This window comes from Rhipicephalus microplus, chromosome 9 (genome assembly GCF_043290135.1).
Source record: "Rhipicephalus microplus isolate Deutch F79 chromosome 9, USDA_Rmic, whole genome shotgun sequence".
In the NCBI taxonomy this organism is placed as follows: Eukaryota; Metazoa; Arthropoda; class Arachnida; order Ixodida; family Ixodidae; genus Rhipicephalus; species Rhipicephalus microplus.
Window position 1 is genome coordinate 53,922,785 of NC_134708.1, and position 10,029 is coordinate 53,932,813.

Here is a 10,029-nt window from a genome sequence, read left to right on the forward strand (position 1 = left end):
TTCTACCTGGAAGACACCGCAAGGACCTGGCTAGAGAATCGTGAGTCCACGCTCCGAACGTGGGATGTCTTCTGCGGCGCATTTCTTCAAACGTTCGCGAGCGTCGCTCGCAAAGAAAGGGCCGCTGCTCAACTAGAGACCCGGGTTCAGCTACCGAATGAGAAGGTTGGAATTTTCACAGAGGAGATGACCCGCCTATTTCGTCACGCTGACCCAGACATGCCTGAGGAGAAGAAAGTTCGTTTCCTCATGCGAGGGGTCAAACAGGAGCTCTTCGCGGGACTAATGAGGAATCCACCAAACACCGTCCAAGAATTTGTATCCGAGGCGACCACCATCGAAAAAACCCTTGACATGCGCACCAGACAGTATAATCGTCGCCTGACTCCAGAATGCGCTGCTGCTCAAACCAGTGACTCCGAAAACCTGCGTGAAACGATCCGAGCGATCGTGCGGGAAGAGCTGCGCAAACTGTTGCCTTCGGCGCAACCTCAAGTGGATTCGATTGCCGACATTGTGAGAGAAGAAGTTCGGCAATCACTTCGAATTCCCCATACACCGCTGCCCGAGCCAGAAACTATGAGCTACGCCGCTGCAGTGCGCCACAACGCTCCTCCCCGTCCACGCCAAAACGCCGCCCCGTCGCACTTCCGTCGCCAGACACCACCGCCGCCACCACCCCCACCGACGACCTACCGTTCACCAGCAGGCCAGCGCAGTGCGCCGAGGAAAACCGACGTTTGGCGCACCCCTGACCACCGCCCACTGTGCTACCACTGCGGCGAGGCCGGGCACACTTACCGCCGTTGCCAGTACCGACAGATAGGACTGCGTGGCTTCGCCGTCGATGCACCACGTCCGCAGCCAGGAGAACGACCACGTGACATCGCCGACTACCTGACAGGAACTCGGTGGACACCACGAAGCCCTTCGCGTTCGCCGTCGCCCAGCCGCCGCACGTCACCGCACCACCGACAATACTCTGGCCCAACGCGGGGCCGGTCTCCTAGCCCGTATCCGGGAAACTAAGGGCAGCAACCGGTGGAGGTGCGGTTGCTGTGCGACGAACTACCGAAGATCCTCCGTTGACGACGACGCCGCAACGGAGCTTTCCGAACACAACGCCAACCAAGCAAAGCCCTGACGGCGAAAGCTCACTTACTGAAGGTGGCCTGACGACGCAACATGGAAGCAGCGGAACAAGCCGACGCAGCCGTGACCCGACGCCACGCCCTAACTGTAATGCGAGACGGCGAACTAGCGACCTCGACGTTCTTATCGACGGCCACAGTGTGACCGCTCTCGTCGATACTGGAGCCGACTATTCTGTCATCAGTGGGTCGTTCGCAGCGAAGTTAAAGAAAGTTAGGACAGCTTGGAAAGGCCCTGAAATCCGCACAGCCGGAGGTCATCTCGTAACGCCTGCAGGAATCTGCACAGCGAGAGTCACCATTAAAGGCCGTATTTATCCTACAGACTTCGTAGTCCTACAGCGTTGCTCAAGAGATGTCATCCTTGGCATGGACTTCTTATGCCTCCATGGTGCTGTCATCAACCTAAAAACAAAGTCGATAACGTTATCCACAGAAGAAGCACTACCGCCGCGCACGCCGTCAGGACACCATGCCTTGAATGTGCTGGAAGAACAAGTCACTATTCCGCCTCGCTCAAGCGTCATTATTTCAGTCGGCGCTCCTAAATCACCTGACTTGGAAGGCGTCGTTGAAGGCAGTCAGCATCTGTTGGTCACCCGAAATATTTGCGTCGCAAGAGGAATCGCAGAGCTGCGGGGAGGCAAAGCAACGGTTTTGCTCACGAATTTCAGCAATGAGTACAAACATGTGAACAGAGGAACAACGGTCGCATACATCGAAGAAATTGTCGAAGCCACCAGTGCTTTCGCCCTCGCCGATTCTGCGGAACCTGCTCAGAGGCACCAAGCCCCTCCCATATCTTTCGACGTCAATCCCAGACTTCCGAACGATAAGCAAGAACAGCTCAAGGCCCTGCTCCTGCAATACGAAGATTGCTTTTCGTCGTCATCGAAAATTCGGCAGACCCCAATCACGAAACATCGCATCATAACCGAAGAAAATGCCAGACCACTCCGTCAGAGTCCGTACAGGGTTTCGACGCGAGAACGTGAGGCCATGAAGAGACAAGTTGATGAAATGCTGCGGGATGACATTATCCAGCCGTCCAAAAGTCCATGGGCATCCCCCGTGGTGTTAGTGAAGAAAAAGGATGGGACCCTACGTTTCTGCGTCGATTATCGCCACCTGAACAAAATCACGAAAAAGGACGTGTATCCCCTCCCACGAATAGACGACGCACTTGATCGGCTCCATAACGCCAAGTACTTTTCGTCAATGGACCTTAAGACTGGCTATTGGCAAATCGAAGTCGACGAAAGAGACCGAGAGAAGACGGCGTTCATAACACCAGACGGCCTCTTCGAGTTTAAGGTGATGCCCTTCGGCCTTTGCTCAGCGCCTGCAACGTTTCAACGCGTTATGGATACAGTACTGGCAGGATTGAAGTGGCAGACTTGCCTTGTGTACTTGGACGACGTCGTCGTGTTTTCCTCGAGTTTCTACGAGCATCTTCGGCGCCTTGAAGCTGTACTTCAAGCCATCAAGACTTCCGGACTCACACTGAAGCCACAAAAGTGCAGATTTGCGTATGAGGAGCTCTTGTTTCTGGGGCACGTTATCAGCAAGTCTGGAGTTCGTCCCGATCCACGGAAAACAGCCGCCATCGCCGACTTCCCGCCGCCCACTGACAAGAAAGCCGTGCGCCGATTTCTGGGCCTGTGTGCCTATTATAGGCGGTTCGTGAAAAACTTCGCCCGCATCGCCGATCCTCTCACTAACCTTACAAAGGCCGACGTGGAGTTTAAGTGGGGAACGCCGCAGGAACACGCTTTCCAGGAGCTTAAACATCGCCTCCAGACGCCTCCGTTACTTGCCCATTTCGACGAATTCGCCGAGACAGAAATACATACTGACGCAAGCAGCGTAGGTCTTGGCGCCGTTCTTGTGCAGAGGGCTGACGGACTTGAAAGGGTTATTAGTTACGCCAGCCGATCGCTATCCAAAGCAGAAGCAAATTATTCCACAACAGAAAAGGAGTGCCTCGCCATCATCTGGGCTACGTCGAAATTTCGCCCCTACCTCTACGGCAGGCCCTTCAAAGTTGTGAGCGACCACCACGCATTGTGTTGGCTAGCCACCTTGAAGGACCCCTCAGGTCGCCTCGCACGATGGAGCCTGAGACTTCAAGAATATGACATTACTGTCATTTACAAGTCCGGCAAAAAACACTCCGACGCTGACTGTCTCTCTCGTGCGCCTGTCGACCAACCGCTACCCGACGACCCGGATGACGACTACTTCTTAGGAACGATAACTACCGACGACTTCGCTGAACGACAGAGGGCCGACCCGGAACTTAAGGCCCTAATAGAATACCTCGAAGGCAGGACCGCCGAAGTCCCGAAGATATTCAAGCGCGCACTTGCGTCGTTCTTTCTACGAAACGGTTTTCTACAAAAGAAAAACTTTTCACCGCTTCGAGCTAAGTACCTTCTTGTGGTGCCTTCAGCTCTGCGACCAGAACTCCTGCAGGCCCTTCACGACGATCCGACGGCAGGGCACCTCGGTGTTTCTCGCACGCTCGCGAGGATACAAGAAAGGTACTACTGGCCACGTCTTACCACCGACGTCACTCGTTATGTGAGAACATGCCGGGACTGTCAGCGACGCAAGACACCGCCGACAAGGCCAGCGGGACTTCTGCAGCCAATTGATCCACCTTGCCGACCTTTCCAGCAGATTGGTATGGACCTACTGGGGCCGTTCCCGACGTCGGCTTTCGGAAACAAGTGGATCGTGGTAGCTACCGACTACCTCACCCGCTACGCCGAGACAAAAGCCCTGCCAAAAGGCAGTGCATCCGAAGTAGCTAAATTCTTCGTCGAAAATATCGTCCTACGTCACGGCGCCCCAGAGGTCCTTATCACCGACAGAGGAACGGCATTCACTGCCGACTTAACTCAAGCAATCTTGGCATACAGCCAAACAAACCACCGCCAGACGACAGCGTACCACCCACAGACCAACGGCCTCACCGAGCGGCTTAACAAGACGATCGCCGACATGCTGTCAATGTACGTCGATGTCGAACACAAGACGTGGGACGCCATTCTTCCGTATGTGACCTTCGCATACAACACGGCAGTGCAGGAGACGACGCAGATATCGCCATACAAATTGGTCTACGGAAGGAGCCCGGCAACGACGCTCGATGCCATGTTACCCAACGTCACCGACGAAGAAAACCTCGATGTGAGCGAGTACCTTCAACGCGCCGAAGAAGCCCGACAACTTGCGCGTCTCCGTATCAAGAATCAACAGACGACCGACAGCCACCGTTACAACCTTCGACGACGCTTCGTGGAATACCAGCCCGGTGAACGTGTTTGGGTTTGGACGCCGATACGCCGACGTGGACTAAGTGAAAAGCTTCTGCGACGGTACTTCGGACCTTACAGGGTGGTTCGACAGCTCGGCCCACTTGATTACGAGGTTGTCCCCGACGGCATCACGAACTCTCAACGACGCCGATCGCGACCTGAAGTCGTCCATGTCGCGCGACTCAAGCCGTTTCATGCGCGTTAACAAACTTAACTAGTGTTTTTTTGTATTATTGTTGTATCGTAATTTATTCATTGTACTTTCTTGCATTATTATTGTACTTTCATCTTTAGTTAAAGCATCGGGACGATGCCTTTTTTCAGAGGGGGGCAATGCCACGTTCCATTTCCCAAGTTTTTGTTATCGTCCGAAAACACCGCACGATTCTCAGCGCAAACCGCGCCTGCAGTTTTCTAGAAGGTTCTGGACTGTAGTAGATCATTTCGATAAGATCACGCCCACTGTGCGAACGGTACAGATTGTTCTGGAAGCTACGCCACCGCCAGCGATAACGCTAGAACATTCGACGGCAAGAGTATAAATGCCGACGCGCTTCGCCGCTTGTCAGTTGTTGATCGAAGGCCGACGCTCCGTTCGCCGCTATCAGTCCGAGACTGCTATCTGTGCGAGACTGCTGCTGTAATTGGACTTTCAGTTTACCGGGCACAGGTTCGCCCAAATAAACAGTTAAATCCTAACACGAAGTCTCCCTGTCTTCGGCCACGTCACGACCCCGTGACAATATGCACATACGAAGGCGCTGTTAAGGACCACTAAATGACCTAAGTCAATGTTAAACCCCTAGTTAGTGGCTTAAAAGCAGTGAACGGTATTAAAGAAACATTAAAAAGAGATTTCTCACGTGGTAGTAAAGTACATTTTAACAATTGCGAAAACATTACTATTACCACAAGATGGCGCTTGGTAACCCAGCGACCGCACGAAAAGAAAAATGTGGGTTGAGACGCCACCTTGAGATTGCAGCACCAAACAACATGACGTAGAAGATTTTCAAGGCGTCTACTTGGTGCCACGTAACTTGTAATTGATGAAAATAATGTACATTGCCATCTGTGGGCGCCTTAACCTATAGCATACGAATCTTCGGTAAATTTCATTGAGCCATCGTGACGAAAATACGAAAAATACACTGTGACGTTACTCACGTCACGCGCGGAAATTTGGGCGCAAAATTTAAAAATCGAACTTCAACCTCAATTTTCTCCACTAATAATGAACTTACGGTAGTGAAACATACAACAGAGTTCTCACGTGCTTGAGCACTGTAGGAAAGACCGGAAATGAATTTCCGCAACCCCACGTTCGCTTGGACAGATCGCAGGCGGGGGACCTAAGAAGGCTGCAGACGGGCATGTTCACCAACCCCTACCCTATGCACCGCCTGTGGCCCTCGCTGCACCCGTCACCTGGCTGTCCCTGGTGCGCGCATGAATGGGCCGATATGGCACATATACTTTGGCAACGCGAAAGAGATGAAGATAGGCCACGAGAAAGGACGACGTCAATTGAGGGACCCTCCGGAATGGGGTGCCTTGCTGAGCGATGGCAAGCCACCCTTCTCAGCCAGGCCCTCGAAGACCAGGCGCCAGCCGTCCAGCGGGCCAGGGCCGTCATCGAGTACCTCGGAAGATGTTCCTCGAACGATGTGTCCCTGGCAGCTTAGCCCTGGGCGCAACAACAACCGTTTGACAAATAAAGTTCAACTCAACTCAACTCAATAGTGCACTTCATCAATCTAAGCCAAGTTACTGTTGCTCCTTAGTGTCCCTTTGAACATTCAGTCAGCTACCTTCCATGTGTTTTTCGGCTGTTGTCCCGACAGTCGTGGATTCGATCCCGGTCGCGGCAGTCACATTTTGAAGGAGGCAATGTGCTAAAGGACAGTGCACTGTATGATGTAAAGTGCACGTTAATAGCCACTAGATGGTCAAAAGTTCGGAAGCCCTCTCCCACAGCAGGCTTCATAATTATAACACTGGTTTGGCACCTAAAACAACGGATATAGTGCTGAAGAGCTCGTTTCGCCAAAATACCGGTGTGGACGTCAGTGTCGGCATTGATGGCTGTGAGCGAAAACTCGGGAGATATGCGAACAAAGTAAATAACGAAAACCTTCAAATCCAGCGAGAATTGAACCCAGGCTATCAGCGTGGCAAAAAGAGGCTCTCTACTACAAATATAAGCAATTGATTGAAACTGTTAAAAATAAAAAAAAGACTATACAAACGTCATGTACTGCGAGGACTCCCCTTTACACATGTAATGATGCGTGGAAAAGGCGCAGAATTGCGCCACGCGTCAAGACTTGTGCATTGCACAACGAGTGAGGGGATTGAAGGCCCACACAATACAAAATGTTCAGACGTATTTATTCACTGTTCTTAAACGCAGCCAAATATCAAGTAAGTGAGCAGCTGAGAATGTTCGCGCGTTGCCTTAAGGACGCGTAGGGGGTGCTTCACGAATTCGCAAAAAAAAAAACAAAAAAGAAACAAACAAAAAAGTGGCGTACTCGGCACTTCGTAACTGTACTTGCAGTAGTAATTTTAGGGTAATTTCAAACAGCCAATGTTATTCGAAGAAACGCACGTTTACTTGAAGCACGGTTGAGGTGTCCGCCTAGAAGTGAAGTGGGGCTAACGATTGAGAAGACGGTGCCAACGGGCCCGATTACGTCATCGGCTCCTACTTTTGAGGCGAAGCTCCAGCATCCTCCTGCTTTATTAACATTTTATGCCAGTGGTCGGGCGCATGGGGCCCGCGGGCTGCAAGGAGCCTGCAAGGCAGTCTTATGCGGCACCAGACCCAATGTCAGAACACACTTACCCCCTTTTTTGCTTTCCATCTCAAGACCTACTTGACATTTTGGACCTCAAGCAAGGTCTTCACCTGTAACCCTTGTTGATAAATTGCAACCTAGTTACACACTTGCGTGCACAAAATAGGGATGATTTCTATCCAATCTCGCACAGTATACTGCCAATACGCCAAATGTTTCTTCTTACTGGAAAAACCACGCTTAAAGAACGGTTTGAAGCGAAACTCGGTGTAGCGTTCTCTCGAGTAAACGTTTGTTTGAAACGCTAAGAGATGGCAGGCGGGTTGGGTTTCGTGTAAGTTTCATCGCAGATAAACGAGCGGAAAGAGTGTTTCAACTCGAAGTGTGGTCGAGTGTGTTGCGGGCCGTGGAGAGGGTGAAGCAAGAGAGAAGTGTTGAGAGTAGATGGAGGAACCGGCAGCTGCCGGCGCTGCAGCGAGTGTGCAGCGGGTGAGAGAGAGTGTGACGTCAGTGCCCCTGCGCGGGAAGCGTGACGTCAACGCGATGTTTTGACTTGAGTCACTTGACCTACTTGGCACTGCTCCAACATCTTGAGCAATGGGAACGCGTTGCGGCACGTTCGTACGGACGCACGTACGACCTTACAGACGTGAGTCAAAGAGATGCTTCGCATCTAAAGGCGTTTAACGGCTTTAAGTTTATGGTTCTCTACTATGAGAGAGTAGAACGTCGTAGCAGTCAAATCACATCACCAGCTTGAGCCAGCGATAAAAAGAACGAAAGCATGTGCTTAGAAGAACATTTAATGATTTACAATACTTGGCCCTCTACTGTGGGAGGGCAGACAGCCGTCCCGCGTATTGTGTTTACAAGAAATGTATGACAATCTGCAGTTTGAAGAACTCTATGGGAGAGCAGTAGGCAGTTCCCTGCCCCGCCGTGGTTGTCTATTGGCTAAGGTACTCGGCTGCTGACCCGCAGGTCACGGGCTCGAATCCCGGCTGCGACGGTTGCATTTCCGATGAAGGCGGAAATGTTGTAGGCCCGTGTGCTCAGATTTGGGTGCACGTTAAAGAACCCCAGGTGGTCGAAATTTCCGAAGCCCTCCACTACGGCGTTTCTCATAACCACATGGTGGTTTTGGGACGTTGAACCTCACATGTCAATCAGGCTGTTGCCTACCGTATGCACTATCGAATTGTTACAAGGTGTTTAAAAAATGACGCCATATCCATGAAGTGAAGGATGACGAAGGAGATTGCTCCGGAAGTTAAATTTGGTAAACCTTGAATCCTCCATACAACCGCTCGACCATCATACAAAGACGGCACGTCTTTGTATGATGTAAAACCCTACGTTAAACCCTTCAATGATTTCGTGCGTCCCTCTATCCGTGTGTTCATCTGTGCGTCCGTCCATGCGTCCTTCCGTGCATCAAACAGACAGACAGACGTCAGACAGACGCAGCAAGTGGATTATTCATGGTTTGCCGATAAAGCCCTCCGAAGATTCGCCCAACTCATCATCATTCACTCATTGGATATGCTGTGAGGTGGTTACTACATACATGCATATATACAGGTGATGACCAACCGACGCCTTAAGGAGCTTCCCTCCTAAAAATTGGTTAACGATTTAGAGTACTGGGGCAGAAGAACAGCATTGTGTTTAGAAAAAAATGTTTAACGATAAAGACCTGGTACCCCACTACTTGAGAGCATACAGCTGTCCCTACATGTTTAGAGAAATACATGTGTGTTTAGAAGAAGTTGTTAACAATTCAGAGTACTATGTACTCTACTATGGGAGAGCATAAAGCCGTCCCGGGGTACATCGCCGAACACCACCTTCTGTCTATGGAGAGAAATAAATAATGGAATATACCTGACCTGGATCGCTATCTTATGAGCAAACGTTGGTATTCGCTTTGTGCCTCTCAATGTCGCAGAGTCAACGCTGTTTACCTCATTTTTGTATTCTCATCATATCACGTTAGTGTTTTCTCGCCATTATGTTTAACGCTTTCTTTCACTGTTGTTCTTGCGCTGCACCTGCGGCTATTAACTAAACGATGCACCACTGCTTCTTTGGTAATTGGCAGCGAGAAAAAAAAGTGACAGATCCCACGTACAGTGGGAATCGATGATATGTGAGGTACGGATCAGAAATGTTGATATGTCACTTTAAAATCAGCACAACGTTAAGGGGTGTAGGTTAATTATGCCATACATGTCTTCCGTGTCGTGATTATTATGTTTGTATGTGTCGTTTACCTTCGTCATCTATTCCCATCACGTGATATCAAATTTAGTATATGCGTGGCTAGTGAAACGGCCGCGAGTGCATCATAAGTGTGGCGTGCAGTCATGTCGTTACATGACACGCATGCTGTGATTATCATGTTTGGATGTGTAATTTACCTATGTCATTCATTGGCGTCACGTAATACCGAGTTCGGTACATGTGAAGCTAGCGAAACGCCCACGAGCACATTATGAGCGTAGCATGTAGTCATGTTGTTACATGACACCCATCTTATGTTTGTCACGTTTGCAGCAGTATCATACCTTTATCATCCATTCACATCCCGTAATACTAAATTTGGTATGGGTGAAGCTAGCGATACGGCCACCAGCACAACATGAGCGTGGTATGTAGTCATGTTGTTACATGACGGTCTCTCCGCGGTGGTCTAGTGGCTTAGGTACTAGGCTGCTGAGCCGCAGGTGGCGGGACCGAATTCTGGCTGCGGTG

General features: G+C 50.7%; 1 protein-coding gene across 1 annotated transcript in view; it reads left to right on the forward strand.

Moving 5' to 3' along the window:
• The window catches only part of LOC142771803 (uncharacterized), a 479,046-nt gene that overhangs the window by 148,034 nt on the left and 320,983 nt on the right, over positions 1-10,029 (forward strand). The window lies entirely within an intron of this gene.